The sequence below is a fragment of the Pan troglodytes genome, chromosome X (assembly GCF_028858775.2).
Source record: "Pan troglodytes isolate AG18354 chromosome X, NHGRI_mPanTro3-v2.0_pri, whole genome shotgun sequence".
Taxonomy (NCBI): domain Eukaryota; kingdom Metazoa; phylum Chordata; class Mammalia; order Primates; family Hominidae; genus Pan; species Pan troglodytes.
In genome coordinates, this window is record NC_072421.2 from 126,411,800 (window position 1) to 126,426,902 (window position 15,103).

Below are 15,103 nucleotides of genomic sequence, written 5' to 3' on the forward strand. Positions count from 1 at the left end.
CTATCATTGTTGGACATTTGGGTTGGTTCCAAGTCTTTGCTATTGTGAATAGTGCCACAATAAACATACGTGTGCATGTGTCTTTATAGCAGCATGATTTATAGTCCTTTGGGTACATACCCAGTAATGGGATGGCTGGGTCAAATGGTATTTCTAGTTCTAGATCCCTGAGGAATCACCACACTGACTTCCAGAATGGTTGAACTAGTTTACAGTCCCACCGACAGTGTAAAAGTGTTCCTATTTCTCCACATCCTCTCCAGCACCTGTTGTTTCCTGACTTTTTAATGATTGCCATTCTAACTGGTGTGAGATGGTATCTCATTGTGGTTTTGATTTGCATTTCTCTGATGGCCAGTGATGATGAGCATTTTTTCATGTGTCTTTTGGCTGCATAAATGTCTTCTTTTGAGAAGTGTCTGTTCATATCCTTCTCCCACTTTTTGATGGGGTTGTTTGTTTTTTTCTTGTAAATTTGTTTGGGTTCATTGTAGATTCTGGATATTAGCCCTTTGTCAGATGAGTAGGTTGCGAAAATTTTCTCCCATTTTGTAGGTTGCCTGTTCACTCTGATGGTAGTTTCTTTTGCTGTGCAGAAGCTCTTTAGTTTAATTAGATCCCATTTGTCAATTTTGGCTTTTGTTGCCATTGCTTTTGGTGTTTTAGGCATGAAGTCCTTGCCCATGCCTATGTCATGAATGGTAATGCCTAGGTTTTCTTCTAGGGTTTTTATGGTTTTAGGTCTAACATTTAAGTGTTTAATCCATCTTGAATTAATTTTTGTATAAGGTGTAAGGAAGGGATCCAGTTTTCCCAGCACCATTTATTAAATAGGGAATCCTTTCCCCATTGCTTACTTTTCTCAGATTTGTCAAAGATCAGATAGTTGTAGATATGCGGCGTTATTTCTGAGGGCTCTGTTCTGTTCCATTGATCTATATCTCTGTTTTGGTACCAGTACCATGCTGTTTTGGTTACTGTAGCCTTGTAGTATAGTTTGAAGTCAGGTAGCGTGATGCCTCCAGCTTTGTTCTTTTGGCTTAGGATTGACTTGGCGATGCGGGCTCTTTTTTGGTTCCATATGAACTTTAAAGTAGTTTTTTCCAATTCCGTGAAGAAAGGCATTGGTAGCTTGATGGGGATGGCATTGAATCTATAAATTACCTTAGGCAGTATGGCCATTTTCACGATATTGATTCTTCCTACCCATGAGCATGGAATGATCTTCCATTTGTTTGTATCCTCTTTTATTTCATTGAGCAGTGGTTTGTAGTTCTCCTTGAAGAGGTCCTTCACGTCCCTTGTGAGGTGGATTCGTAAGTATTTTATTCTCTTTGAAGCAATTGTGAATGGGAGTTCACTCATGATTTGGCTCTCTGTTTGTCTGTTATTGGTGTATAAGAATGCTTGTGATTTTTGTACATTGATTTTGTATCCTGAGACTTTGCTGAAGTTGCTTATCAGCTTAAGGACATTTTGGGCTGAGACGATGGGGTTTTCTAGATAAACAATCATGTCGTCTGCAAACAGGGACAATTTGACTTCCTCTTTTCCTAATTGAATACCCTTTATTTCCTTCTCCTGCCTAATTGCCCTGGCCAGAACTTCCAACACTATGTTGAATAGGAGTGGTGAGAGAGGGCATCCCTGTCTTGTGCCAGTTTTCAAAGGGAATGCTTCCAGTTTTTGCCCATTCAGTATGATATTGGCTGTGGGTTTGTCATAGATAGCTCTTATTATTTTGAGATACGTCCCATCAATACCTAATTTATTGAATGTTTTTAGCATGAAGCATTGTTGAATTTTGTCAAAGGCTTTTTCTGCATCTATTAAGATAATCATGTGGTTTTTGTCTTTGGCTCTGTTTATATGCTGGATTACATTTATTGATTTGCATATATTGAACCAGCCTTGCATCCCAGGGATGAAGCCCACTTGATCATGGTGGATAAGCTTTTTGATGTGCTGCTGGATTCGGTTTGCCAGTATTTTATTGAGGATTTTTGCATCAATGTTCATCAAGGATATTGGTCTAAAATTCTCTTTTTTGGTTGTGTCTCTGCCCGGTTTTGGTATCATGATGATGCTGGCCTCATAAAATGAGTTAGGGAGGATTCCCTCTTTTTCTATTGATTGGAATAGTTTCAGAAGGAATGGTACCAGTTCCTCCTTGTACCTCTGGTAGAATTCGGCTGTGAATCCATCTGGTCCTGGACTCTTTTTGGTTGGTAAGCTATTGATTATTGCCACAATTTCAGATCCTGTTATTGGCCTATTCAGAGATTCAACTTCTTTCTGGTTTAGTCTTGGGAGAGTGTATGTGTTGAGGAATTTATCCATTTCTTCTAGATTTTCTAGTTTATTTGCGTAGAGGTGTTTGTAGTATTTTCTGATGGTAGTTTGTATTTCTGTGGGATCGGTGGTGATATCCCCTTTATCATTTTTTATTGTGTCTATTTGATTCTTCTCTCTTTTTTTCTTTATTAGTCTTGCTAGAGGTCTATCAATTTTGTTGATCCTTTCAAAAAACCAGCTCCTGGATTCATTAATGTTTTGAAGGGTTTTTTGTGTCTCTATTTCCTTCAGTTCTGCTCTGATTTTAGTTATTTCTTGCCTTCTGCTAGCTTTTGAATGTGTTTGCTCTTGCTAGGTCTGTCTTTCTTTACAATTCAAATACCATTCTCCCCTTTGCACTCCTCACTTCATGACCTTTAATTCTACTGTCATCAAAAATTAGTCATTTAGATAAGTTGCATGGAAGTCAATCTGAATTGCGCGCCTTGTGTGTATGTGTATGTGCGCATGTACCAGAAGCAGATTTTTATTATTTCCCTCAATATTAACTTAAAGTTGCAAAAGCAATCATTGTATATTAAGAGGCCTTTATGAAACTTACCACAAAGAAAGGAAAAGACTTATCAGAAATGTACATAGAGTACTAATTTGTAGTACACAAAACAATAATCCAACTGTGCTTGCAAACATCTGGTTCTTGTAGAATTGGAGTATTCTTTTATACAGCTGAGCCATTCTCCCTATTTTGAACTTGATTGCAGTGCTCCACTGTTAAAGCAACCCTTTCGTCACAAACCCCAACAGAAATTTCAGCTCAACTCATATCAGAGCATCCACAAGGCCCAATTCAAAGAATCTGAAATAATGTATTGTTACTGCAACAGTTGTGAGTACCAGGGGCATCAGAGCTACCTGAGGCATTTGTTAAATGCATATATTCCCTAGCCCCTAGGATGGAATGAATTAAAATCTCCATGTTTAGGCCATATGGAATCTCCAAGTGGTTTTGGAAATCACCGTTTTAGTGCACTCATAAGCTACAGTCCTCTTGGACTCCTGATTCTTCACCAGTTCCTTGTTAACCTAGCTGCCATTGCAACTGCTTTCCAGAATATGTTCCCTGGCAGACACCAAGGGCATTTCCTGTCTTTTTTACAAAGCTGCACTAGGCATCTCTGGTGACATTAAAGTTGAATGCCTTTAAAAGGATTTTCCTCTGAGACCTTTTACCTTCCCTGATTATCACATCCAGAAGTACATCCAGCAGCCTGTGAAAAACTCTTCCAAGCGAAAGGCCTCGCAGCAGGCTCAGACCTCCAGGTTAAGCAACATCCTACGTGACCAGACTGGAGGTCCACACATACAGAGGTCCTGACTACCAACGGGGCCAAGAGATTGCTCAAGGTGGTTAACACTTCAAAGGTAGCCCATGGTTTCAAGGGTGAAGGAAACAAACATCATAGCTGTCACTCCATATGTCTTATTCCAAAATATCTCCTTTAAAAACCCCTCCAGACAAAGTGCTGGATTCTATAGACGGTGTCAAAGACAAAGTTGTAAAGCAGGTGAGGTTTGTCTCATGGGCCCTCAGCCTCCATGTTCTTTTCCTGCACAGTCTATCCAGCAAGGCCTGATGCCCTTGAGCTTCCCACAGTGGCATGTGGGAAGGTCTGCTGCATGTGTTACCCCAGCCTGGACTTGCTTCTGACTTCCCCTCCTCTTCCTTTGCCCTCCACCTTCCAGCTCAGGGATCCCTTCCCTCAGAGCTGTGTTTTCTGAGTAGAATGTGGTAGATGGTGGATCATAAAAGTAAATATCCTTCTGGGTTACAGAAAAAGTTCCAGAGAGGATTAATCTGAACTAACCATTCACTGTGTCCCCTGGCACCTAGCTAACCCTGGTGCCAGACTGAATCCCTAACACTGACCACAGACTAGGCCCTCTAACTTTGGCCACCATATGATTGTTATTTGTGGCCGGACACTAAGTAAGAAGATTTTTTAGGGTGTGTTTTTTAAATTATATTTTAAGTTCTGGGGTACATGTGCAGAACCTGCAGGTTTGTTACATAGGTATGTACATGCCATGGTGGTTTGCAGCACTCATCAATCCGTCATCTATGTTAGGTATTTCTCCTAATGCTATCCCTCCCCTAGTCCCCCACCCCCAGACAGGCCCTGGTGTGTGATGTTCCCCTCCCTGTGTCCGTGTGTTCTCATTGTTCAACTGCCACTTATGAGTGAGAACATGCGGTGTTTGGTTTTCCGTTCTTGTGTTAGTTTGCTGAGAATTACGGTTTCCAGCTTCATCCATGTCCCTGCAAAGGACATGGAACAGCCCTTCATGCTAAACACTCTCAATAAACTAGGTATTGATGGAACGTACCTCAAAATAATAAGAGCTATTTATGACAAACCCACAGCCAATATCATACTGAATGGGCAAAAACCAGAAGCATTCTCTTTGAAAACTGGCAGAAGACAAGGATGCCCTCTCTCACCATTCCTATTCAACATAGTATTGGAAGTTCTGGCCAGGGCAATCAGGCAAAAGAAAGAAATAAAGGGTATTCAATTAGGAAAAGAGGATTTTATTTAAAAAAAAAGTTATTATTGCCACAGAGAAATCTTACCATGCCCCATCAATAGAGACATAATTCAAAGGACACATCTTATCTAACTGATTATAAATCAACACTATCACCTTGCTTTAGGAAGGACACCAAGTTGCCAACTGTAATTTATAATCCATCAGTAAAAGATAGGTGGGTGAGAGGCAGGGAGGAGCAGCAACAGAATCTCTTATGTAGGTGAACAAATAAATTGAAATAAACAGAGCCTACTCCACCTGGACCTCAGAACCTCATGGTCAACAATATCAACATGCTTTTTATTATGTTTGCTAACATAACCCTGTCTCTACTCATAATGAGAAAAGAGGAACTGAGCCATGATGCCGGAATATTCATGAAAGTAAATATTTATAAGCAGAACAGACAATAAATGTTTGAGAACAGTAACCTTACAAGCACTCAAATATGAAACATGCAACCTCTGCCATTTGTTGTAGCTTTCAGTTGTGAAGAAGTTTTAAAAATAAAATTTAGTCTCCTAATGATATCATATTTGAAATACAAAAAAAAAAAAAAGATCTGAATGACCTCAAGGTGGTTCACTCTACAACAACTAAGTCCTGCATGCTATTAATTGTTGGAGATTCATTCATGTGTCTTTTTCTAAGAATTTCTGAATCAAGCCATTTCTCAATTATTCCCTCGGTGCTGATTACTCCTCCCAGCTGACTTCTCTTATCATCCAACATGCAGCCAAGAAGCACCCTCTAGGTATCAGGCACACCCCTATTTCCAGCAGCCCCACATGCTGACTCTTTGTAAGTAAACTCACTCCAGATAAATGAGACACAGTGTTCTGGGACAAGAGCAGCAATTGTAGTCCTTAGCAAAATTAAGAGGGAGGCGAAACCTGGCTTCACTGGCTTCACTGTCTTCCTCTCACTCTTCTCTGCCCGTCTCCTGGACCAACAACACAAAGTCTTCCCGACCACCTCCTCAACCAGCTCCTGCACCAGAGCAGGGGGCTTTCTAAGCATAACCACAAATAGAGCAAGGAAACAGGAGAATTGAGTTCTAATCTGGACTCCACCTAGCTGTATATTCTTATGATGACATTTCTCTCTTAGTCTCAGTATTCTGAGACTCAGTTTCCTAAATGTGTCATTTTAACGCAATGAAAAGAAAGAGCTCAAGGAAACTAAAATTTACAGACTCCTTACCATGTGCTAGACACTGTGCTCCAGGCAATTTACATCAATAATTCCTTTAATCTTCCCAAATAGTTAGTACAATGTTTATTTTACTTATAAGGAATGTTAGTTTCATAAAGGTTACATCACTTGCTCAGACCACAAAGCTTGAGTAGTAAAAGAGGGATTTTCATCCATGTCTGTGTGTCTGACTGCACTGCTTCCAGGGGCTTGACACATGTGATCCCTAAGGCCCATTCCAACTTTAACACCTTATGAGTCTGTGAAGTCCCATCATGTGCACAGTTGTCTATTCTACCTACTTAAAGTGCTAGCTCCATAAACATCTGTGAAAAGAATAAAGTTAGGTATCATAAATGAGAGATACTAAAAAATGGTACAGATGCTTGAGTGTAACTGTGAGTAAACCAAAGAAAGGAGACTTGAATTGGCCTGAAAAAAAGTTAAAGGAATCTGTTGGCCAAATTTAAAAATAGGTGAGACATGCCCACCTCTTCCCTATAAGAGGAAGGGAAACAGCTATATCAAAACTAAGATTCTATAAATCATTACCCTACACCACCTTTGATAGAAAAAAGGAAGTGGCCTGTCTCCAGGCAGCTTAATGAACCAAAAATGAGTGCAATCTTTTGCCACAAACTGAGATGACATTGCCAAGCACTTCTCAAACTAACTTTGTTTTCCCTGTATTATAAAGACACTGGGGCTCAGATGATTTATAACTCATCTTATACCACTCTCGTCCCTTGTTCTCTCAGCCTTCCAGGCTATAGTGTGGAGTTCAGATTGGAAGGGGATAATAGGATTATTGCAGTGGCCTGAGCTTGGATGGTGGCAGCAGGGACAGAGAGAGATTTTGGAAGTACAGTCTACACAACTGGATGTCAAGGATTAGAAAGGGGTAGGTTTCTGACTTGTGTGAATGGAAGGATGGTAGTCCCTGAGATTGTGAATACTAGATACAGAGCCAAAGTTGGAGGGAAGTTCATAAATTGTCACAAAAGAGGAGTTTATCCAGAAACCTTTCCCCATCTTGGGTATCTGCACTGAAATGACTGCTAAGTCATCTCTCACCTAGTGTTTAAACCCATAATTCAGATCTGCATCGTCTTGCCCCTAAACTATTATAATAATCTTCTAACTGGTCACTCTGCCTCTAGCCCTGCTCCCTTCAAATCCACCTTCCACGCTGATGCCAGAGGGTTCTAACTCAAACTTTTCTATACAACTTCCTTGTTTATAGCCCCTCAATGGCTCCCCACTCTCCCTAGCATAAAGATCCAGTACCCTCAAATGCCATATGAGCCACTTCATGAGCCATCCCCACTAACTTCTCCACATTCATCTCTCCAACCACACCAAACTACTTGGAGTTCCTAAAGCACTCTAACTGTGCCTTTGTTTATGGTGCTCCCTCCACCTTAAATGCTCTTTCCTGTACCACCATCTGCCTGGTGAACACCTACCCAACATTCACAACTCAAATCATGCTTACCTTCTCTCTGAAGCCTTTCCTAATATCCATACCACGACCAGATTTGTGCCCCTACAACTCGGACATTCTTCTACCATAATACCTATAGCACTTTATAGCACTTAATTGTATACATGTTTGTTCCCCTACTAGATGTTGTACCCCTCAAGAACAAGGACCTTGGCAGAGTTCACGCTTAGTAAAAGTCTATTGAATTAATGGATGGATGAGTGATTAAATGGATAAGTGAATGAATGGATTTATGAATGAATGAAGAAGTAGAGGCAATACTAGAAAAAATTAGATATAATACTTAACATATTCATATTACCTCACAGTGCATAACATTTTACAAAATGCTTTAAAACCTTGTGTCCTATTTGTCCCTGATAATATTACAAAATAGAGAAGGCAAACAGATGACATTACTCCAGAAGGGCTAGAACTCAAGTCACCTGGGTTACTCCAGAATTGTCCCTTCAGTTGCTAACCAAATGCCATGAGAAAGAAAATTATTAGGTAATAAAGGTTTTGTTCTCTTGCCTGGCCTTTTTTTCCCCCAAATCAACTTTTTCTCCATGTGTTGAGTTAGCAGCCACCTCCACCATGCCATTTTATGTTTAAACTTTTTGACATTCAGCACAAAGTCAGGTCAGTGTTCCCTGGCCTTGTCAGCACTCCCAGAGCACAGCAGCTCAGGGCTCAGGAGGAACCTCGAATGTTAAAAGCCCAATTGCAAGACTCATCAGAAAAGCAAATACATTTAAACTCTAAAAATATCCCCCGTGATCTATGCATATAGCCATGGTGTCTGACAAATTCAATTAAATCTGTCATACATCATTCTCCACAGTGTTATTGAGAGAGACATCGTAGTATCGAATTTTAATTATTCGGCTCCTATTGATCCCACCATAATCTGGTGAGAATCACTTGCAAACTGACAGTCCCCTCAAGAGACAGCCACTATTATCTAATTATAAATCTCACAGTGTCACTTGATAAAAGGTTAGGATTTGTCTTCCCCACAAGAAAAGCCCCAAATTTTGCCAAAAAATTCTTGTATAGAAACCAAAACAATGTACACACGTTGTAATGTAAGCTGAGCTATAAATGGAGCCTGGCTTGTGGCATCACTGCCTCTCTCCATCCCACCCACACCTTGGCTCCTCAATTCCCTCATATCAAGTGTTTGGGCATCGCCTTCACACTCCCTCCCCAGAGTTTATGCTGAGGGATCTCTCTTCCAAGGTCCCTCCTCCCATAACATCATAACCAACTAGACTAACTCTCAACCCAAAAGCCTTGTGATCTAGTCTAACCTCTCTTTGCTGGGAACAATCAGTGGTCACTATATTTGTATTCTCACAAGTATTCTCAAAGCTTCAACACAGAGGAATCATAGGAATTTCAAGTCCTTAGCAGATGGCTGGGAGACACTGGGAAAAGAAAGGCCTCAAGGTCCAGTACAATTGTACCATCAGAGCAACCTGAAGGACTAGCATAAGAATAAGCAGTCCCATACAGTCAATGAGTCAGTCAACAAATATTTTTTGAACACCAATGGTATGCTAGGAACTGTGCTAGGCTCTAAGAGATACAGTGGTGAACAAAATATAAATGAAGCCTAATAGAACTTAAATAAATGGCTACAATTAGTTCACTGATTGATTAAAATATGTAACAGGCAAATACAATGGGCAAATCATATGGGGCCCCAGCCTATTCTGAAGGGCGAAAGATTAAGCTGAGAGGAGAAAGGTGAGCTGGTCTTGTTTATGTAAAGAGTGAGGCTGGTGGAGACAAGAGGATAGAAGCACTATAGGCAAAGGAATGTGTATGAGCAAAAGCAGCCCAGAAGGTAAAGAGGTCAAGGTAGGGAAGAGGTGATAGCAAGGAGGGGTACCAAATATGGTTGGTGCTGGGTGGAACCAGTGGTGTGGTTACTGCTGATGGATACTTGCAAGGCAGCTTGCAGTAGGTATGGCTGCTGGTGACAGGAATTGTCAATGAATATAGTTGTTGATGATAGGCATGGAATCTGGGATTAGAGTTGAATAGTGGTTATGGCTGCTAGTTGGTATGGCAGTTACTGGTAAACATAATAAGTGTATCATGGCTCTGATTGTAGACATGTCTTATGGCAGTTAACATTACTGGGGATATAACCTATGCTGGTAACTGTGTTCACTTGGCATAGATAGAAGGAAGAATCCAACCTTATTTTTGGCTACCACAAATCATCACCAGATAGCTACCCAGGTGACCCAATACCACTTGTTGAATAATCCATCTTTTCTCCTCTGATTTGAAATATTATCTTTGTTATATATGAATTTCCTCTATATATTTGGGTCTATTTTTGGATTAATCTATACTTTTGCATTGATTTGTGTGTCTGTTTTGTGCCAATATCTTAAAGTTTAAATTACTACAGTTTTATGATATTTTAAGATTGATAGGGACAGCTCCCCACTAATAAATTTTTCCAGGTTTTTCCACACTATACTTGCATGTTTAATTTTCTATGTGAACTTTAGTTTTCTGTAGTTATTCTTATTCAGATAATATTAAAATTGTCAAATTCACATTTATGATATTCAGTGTTCAAACCCAAGAATATGATATAGGTTTTCCATTGGTTCAAGTCTCCAATTAGATTCCTCCTTGTTGTGTTCCAATTTTTCTTCTAAAAGATCTTGTACATTGCTGATAAATCTATTTCTAGGCCGTTACCATTTTTCTTACACTTGCAAAAGGGATTATTTTATTATATAAGCATATATTTGATACTTGTCAATTGTATATATTAATTTTGTTCTGAGAAGTCTGAATTATCTTACTATGTACTATATTTTTAACTTGATTCTCTTGTGTTTTCTAGATATTTAATCATACCAGTAAAAATTTGATAATTTGGCTTCCTCCTTTCCAGTTTTTATACTTCCTACTTCTTTGGCTTATCTAATTGTACTGACTAAAACCTCTAGAATAAAGTTAATTCTTACCATCTTCCTGCCTTTCATAGAAGTCTTTCACTACTAAAAGTTAGTGTTTCACCATTTAACATGATTTTGGCTTTTGGTTATTGTATTAGTCCGTTTTCACTGTACTGATAAAGACATACCTGAGACTGGGTAATTTATAAATAAAAAGAGGTTTAACTGACTCACATTTCCATGTGGCTGGGGAGGCCTCACAATCATGGCAGAAGGTGAAAGGCACAGCTTAAATGGTGAGAGACAAGTGAAAAAGGAAACCCCTTATAAAATCATCAAATCTCATGAGACTCATTCACTATAACAAGAACAGTATGGGGAAAACTACACCCATGATTCAATTATCTCCCACCGAGTCCCTCCCACAACAAGTGGGAATTATGGGAGCCACAATTCAAGATGAGATTTGGGTGGGGACACAGGCAAACCATATCATTCTGCCCCTGGCCCCTCATAAATTTCATGTTCTCACATTTTAAAACGAATCATGCCTTCCCAGCAGTCCCCCAAATTCTTAACTCATTTCAGCATTAACTCAAAAGTCCACAGTACAAAGTCTCATCTGAGACAAGGCAAGTCCCCTTTGTTTATGAGCTGTAAATTCAAAATCGAGTTAGTTACTTCCTAGATACAATGGGGGTACAGGCACTGGGTAAATGTACTCATCCCAAATGGGAGAAATTGGCCAAAATGAAGAGACTTCAGGCCCCATACAAGTCCAAAATTCAGAAAGGCAGTCAAATCTTAAAGCTCCAAAATGATCTCCTTCCTGGCTGCTTTCACAGGCTGGCATTGAGTGTCTGCACCTTTTCCAGGCACACTGCGCAAGCTGCTGGTGGATCTACCATTCTGGGATCTGGAGGATGGTGGCCCTCTTCTCACAGCTCCACTAGGTATTGTCCCAGTGGGGACTCTGTGTGGGGGCTTCAACCCCATATTTCCCTTCTGCAGTGCCCTAGCCGAGGTTCTCCATGAGGGCCCCACCACTGCAGCAAACTTCTGCCTGGACATCCAGGCATTTCCATACATCTTCTGAAATCTAGGCAGAGGTTTCCAAACCTCAATTCTTGACTTCTGTGCACCCACAGGCTCAAAACCATGTGGAAGCTGCCAAGGCTTGGGGCTTGCACCCTCTGAAGCCATAGCCTGAGCTGTACCTTGGCTCCTTTTACTCACAGTTGGAGCAGCTGGGATGCAGGGCACCAAGTACACAGCAGGGGAGTCCTGGGCCTGGCCCATGAAACCATTTTTTCCTCCTATGCCTCCAGGCCTGTGATGGGAGGGGCTGCTGTGAAAACCTCTGACATGCCCTGGAGACATTTTTCCTATTGTCTTGGGAGAGAGGCCACACAATCATGGCAGAAGGCAAAATGCACATCTTACATGGTAGCAGGCAAGAGAGAATGAGAGCGAAGAAAAAGGGTTTTCCCCTTATAAATCCATCTGATCTCATGAGACTTATTTACTACCATGAGAACAGTATGGGGGAAACTGCCCCCATGATTCAATTATCTCCCACCAGGTCCCTTCCACTAGTGGAAATTATGGGAGCTACAATTCAAGATGAGATTTGGGTGGGGACACAGCCAAACCATGTCAGTTATACACACACACACACACACACATATATACACACACCCATATAGTTGTATATTTTATACAGTCATTTTAAGCCTTTTTAAGTCATTTTAAGAACTATCCAATAATTCCAATTTTATTGAGAGTTACTTTTTAGTTGGGAATACATATTTAATGTCACATTTCTTTTCAGCAGTTCTCATATGAATTTTTTCTCTGTTTTCTATGAATATGGTGGAAGAATGGCAAGGGAAAGAGTAATTCAAATGACTTTCTTGAGTAAGTCATGTTGCACAGAGATCTGGAGAATAATTAATATTTCTGATTTCAAATGGCAGACTAAATACACATGATAGTTTTCCTACCTTCTGACTCCATACCATTTTCTCCGCCAAAGCTAAAATGAGAGGGAGAAAGAGAAAAAGAGAGAGAGAGAGGGAGAGAGAGAGAGAAATACTAGACTCAAAATCAAGAAGATACATCATTAGGGGACTAAAATCTGAGGAATCTCTGCAAAACTGAAAACCAACAAATCAAACTAAATAGGAAAACAGCAGCCTATGACATGCACAGATTAGGTACCAGGATCTGTTTTCACAAAGGGTAGAAGTTACACAAAGGGTGCTTCACACTTGGAGGTCATGAAATCTGACAAGGGTGTGGCATAGAAGAAGCCAACAAGGAGATTAAAAGGGTCACTGAAGTGATTGTAGTAGACAAACTGGCTAACTTCTGTGCATTCCCCTGCTCTATCCCCATTGTGAGTCAGGCAACAGCAATGGGGTTATTTGTCTTCAGGCAGAAGCAGTGCTTGAGTCAGGGAGACAGAATAGTGTCCCTAGAGGCTGATGACTTCTGGAAGGAAAGGGGAGTGACCATGTCCTGATTGCCAAATGTTAAAATATCCTACCCATTGACACATTAAAAGCATCTCTATCCATCTTCTACTCTCACTGTAAAGAGGGCACAAGCCCCAACAGGCACCTCCCAGGGAACTGCATAAACAGAGGCACCAATCTGGCAGGAAATCTCATCAATAAAGGAAACGTAATAATCAAGAATCACAAAATATTCGAAGAACAGCACACACAACCAACTGAAGGATGAGCAAGGTTTTACCAGGCAGTGATAGAAATACATTACAGGCAGAAGGAAATATGTGCATCAACAAAAGTATAAGAGTGACAAAGAATAGTATATGTTTCAAATATAGAGCATAGCCTGCCTGAGGACATAAGCTTGAGGGGGTAGGCTGGGCCAAATTGTAGAGGGTTTCAGATGCCAAGCAGAACCATTTGTGTTTTATCCTGTAGGCAATGAGAATGGAGACAGTGGCAGTTTATGAGGGGGAGAGTGACATGATGACAGCTATGCTTTAGAAAGATGATTCTAATGGGAATATGAAATGCAGATAGAAGCGGAAAGAGTAGAGCCATTTGGGGGGACTGCTGCCACAGAGTAGAGTAAAAAAGACTGAGGTCTGCTTTAGAGCAGTGGCAATAGGAGATGAAAGGAGAGGAAAGAAGTGAGAGATGTAAGATATCTGTAATTGATTAGGTTTAGGGATTCTGCATTAGGGAGACAAAGGAATCACAGGTAATTTTAAGTTACATGTTTCATGTAACTGAGTTAGGGAACAATAAGATAACTGCATTTGGTTTTTGTTCATTTTGTCATTGTTATTTTTTGGAGATGAGGAGTTCATTTTGGAAGTTTGAGTTTGAGGTGCCTGCAGGATATATCTAAGTGAAAATATTCTATAAGCAGTTGGAAGTTCAAATCCAAATTTCAAAAGAGAGGCCAAAACTAAGAGACATAGGTTTGAGCAGTATTTTGCAATAGTGGGTTAGATCACTCAATACAGCGAATGAAGGGAGGAAGGAATGAGGAGATTGAGACAAAGCTTCCAAATACAGATCAGCTATCTTAGGAACTGACTTGAGCCATTTTCGATAAAGTGCTATGTGAAGCAAAATGATTTCCTTTTTTTGTTTTGTTTTGTTTCTACTAATCAGAACCAAATAAGTTGGCCAAGTGATCGTAGGAGTAACTCACTAGAAACAAAATGGTGTGAGAAAGAGTATTTTCTCTCAGCAAATAAAGATGTTTAGGTTGAGTAATGTTGACAAATAAAAAATCACACACAGTGTTAGAGTTAAATGTTTATTTTGCAGTTGGGGAAATTTAAGTACAAAGAAGTGAAGTGACTCCTCCAAAATCACACAGCCAGTGTCAGAGCAAGACTAGAATTCAGTTCTGCTTTATAGCCCAGTGATTCATCTTCTCCCACCATCACCACCCCACTAACTCATATACAGCCAACAACTGATATCGTTGATTACTACATTTGATTCCAAGAATTACAACCATAATTCAAGGTGTTTGGCAGGGGGCAAGACATCATGAGTCAGGCTGATAGTCTGTCTATTTAATGTGTAGTTAATTGTCAATTACCTCTGCAAAAAAGCAAGCCATGGCAAGGACAGTCCAAACAATGAATACTTTTAAAAATCATTTGTTTTGAATTTAATATATATTTCAATTTCATGTCATTTAAAGAAAATTATGCACACCCAAAATGTTGTCTGCAAAAATACATGTTTGTAAAGTAAATCATTTTTAGTCCTTTATTTATAATACCATTTCTAAGATATATTCTCAGGAAAAAAAAAACATATTGTGTTTTCAAGATAGTCCAATCCTTTTACATGATTAATAAGTCTTTAATGCATGATAAATATAAGAAAAATACTCCTCAGAGCCCATGAAATCAAATCCATACCCTTTAGCATGCCATTCAAAGTATCCTACCTCAGGGCCACCACCTAGCTTTCTATATTTGTCTCCCTTTACATGCCTTTATCAATCCTCTCTCCTAATGACACTAAACTATTAGCTCTACCCCAAACATTCAATGTACAATCAACCTTACCTCTATGTCTTTGCTCATACTGTTCCTGGGGTTTAAAAATGC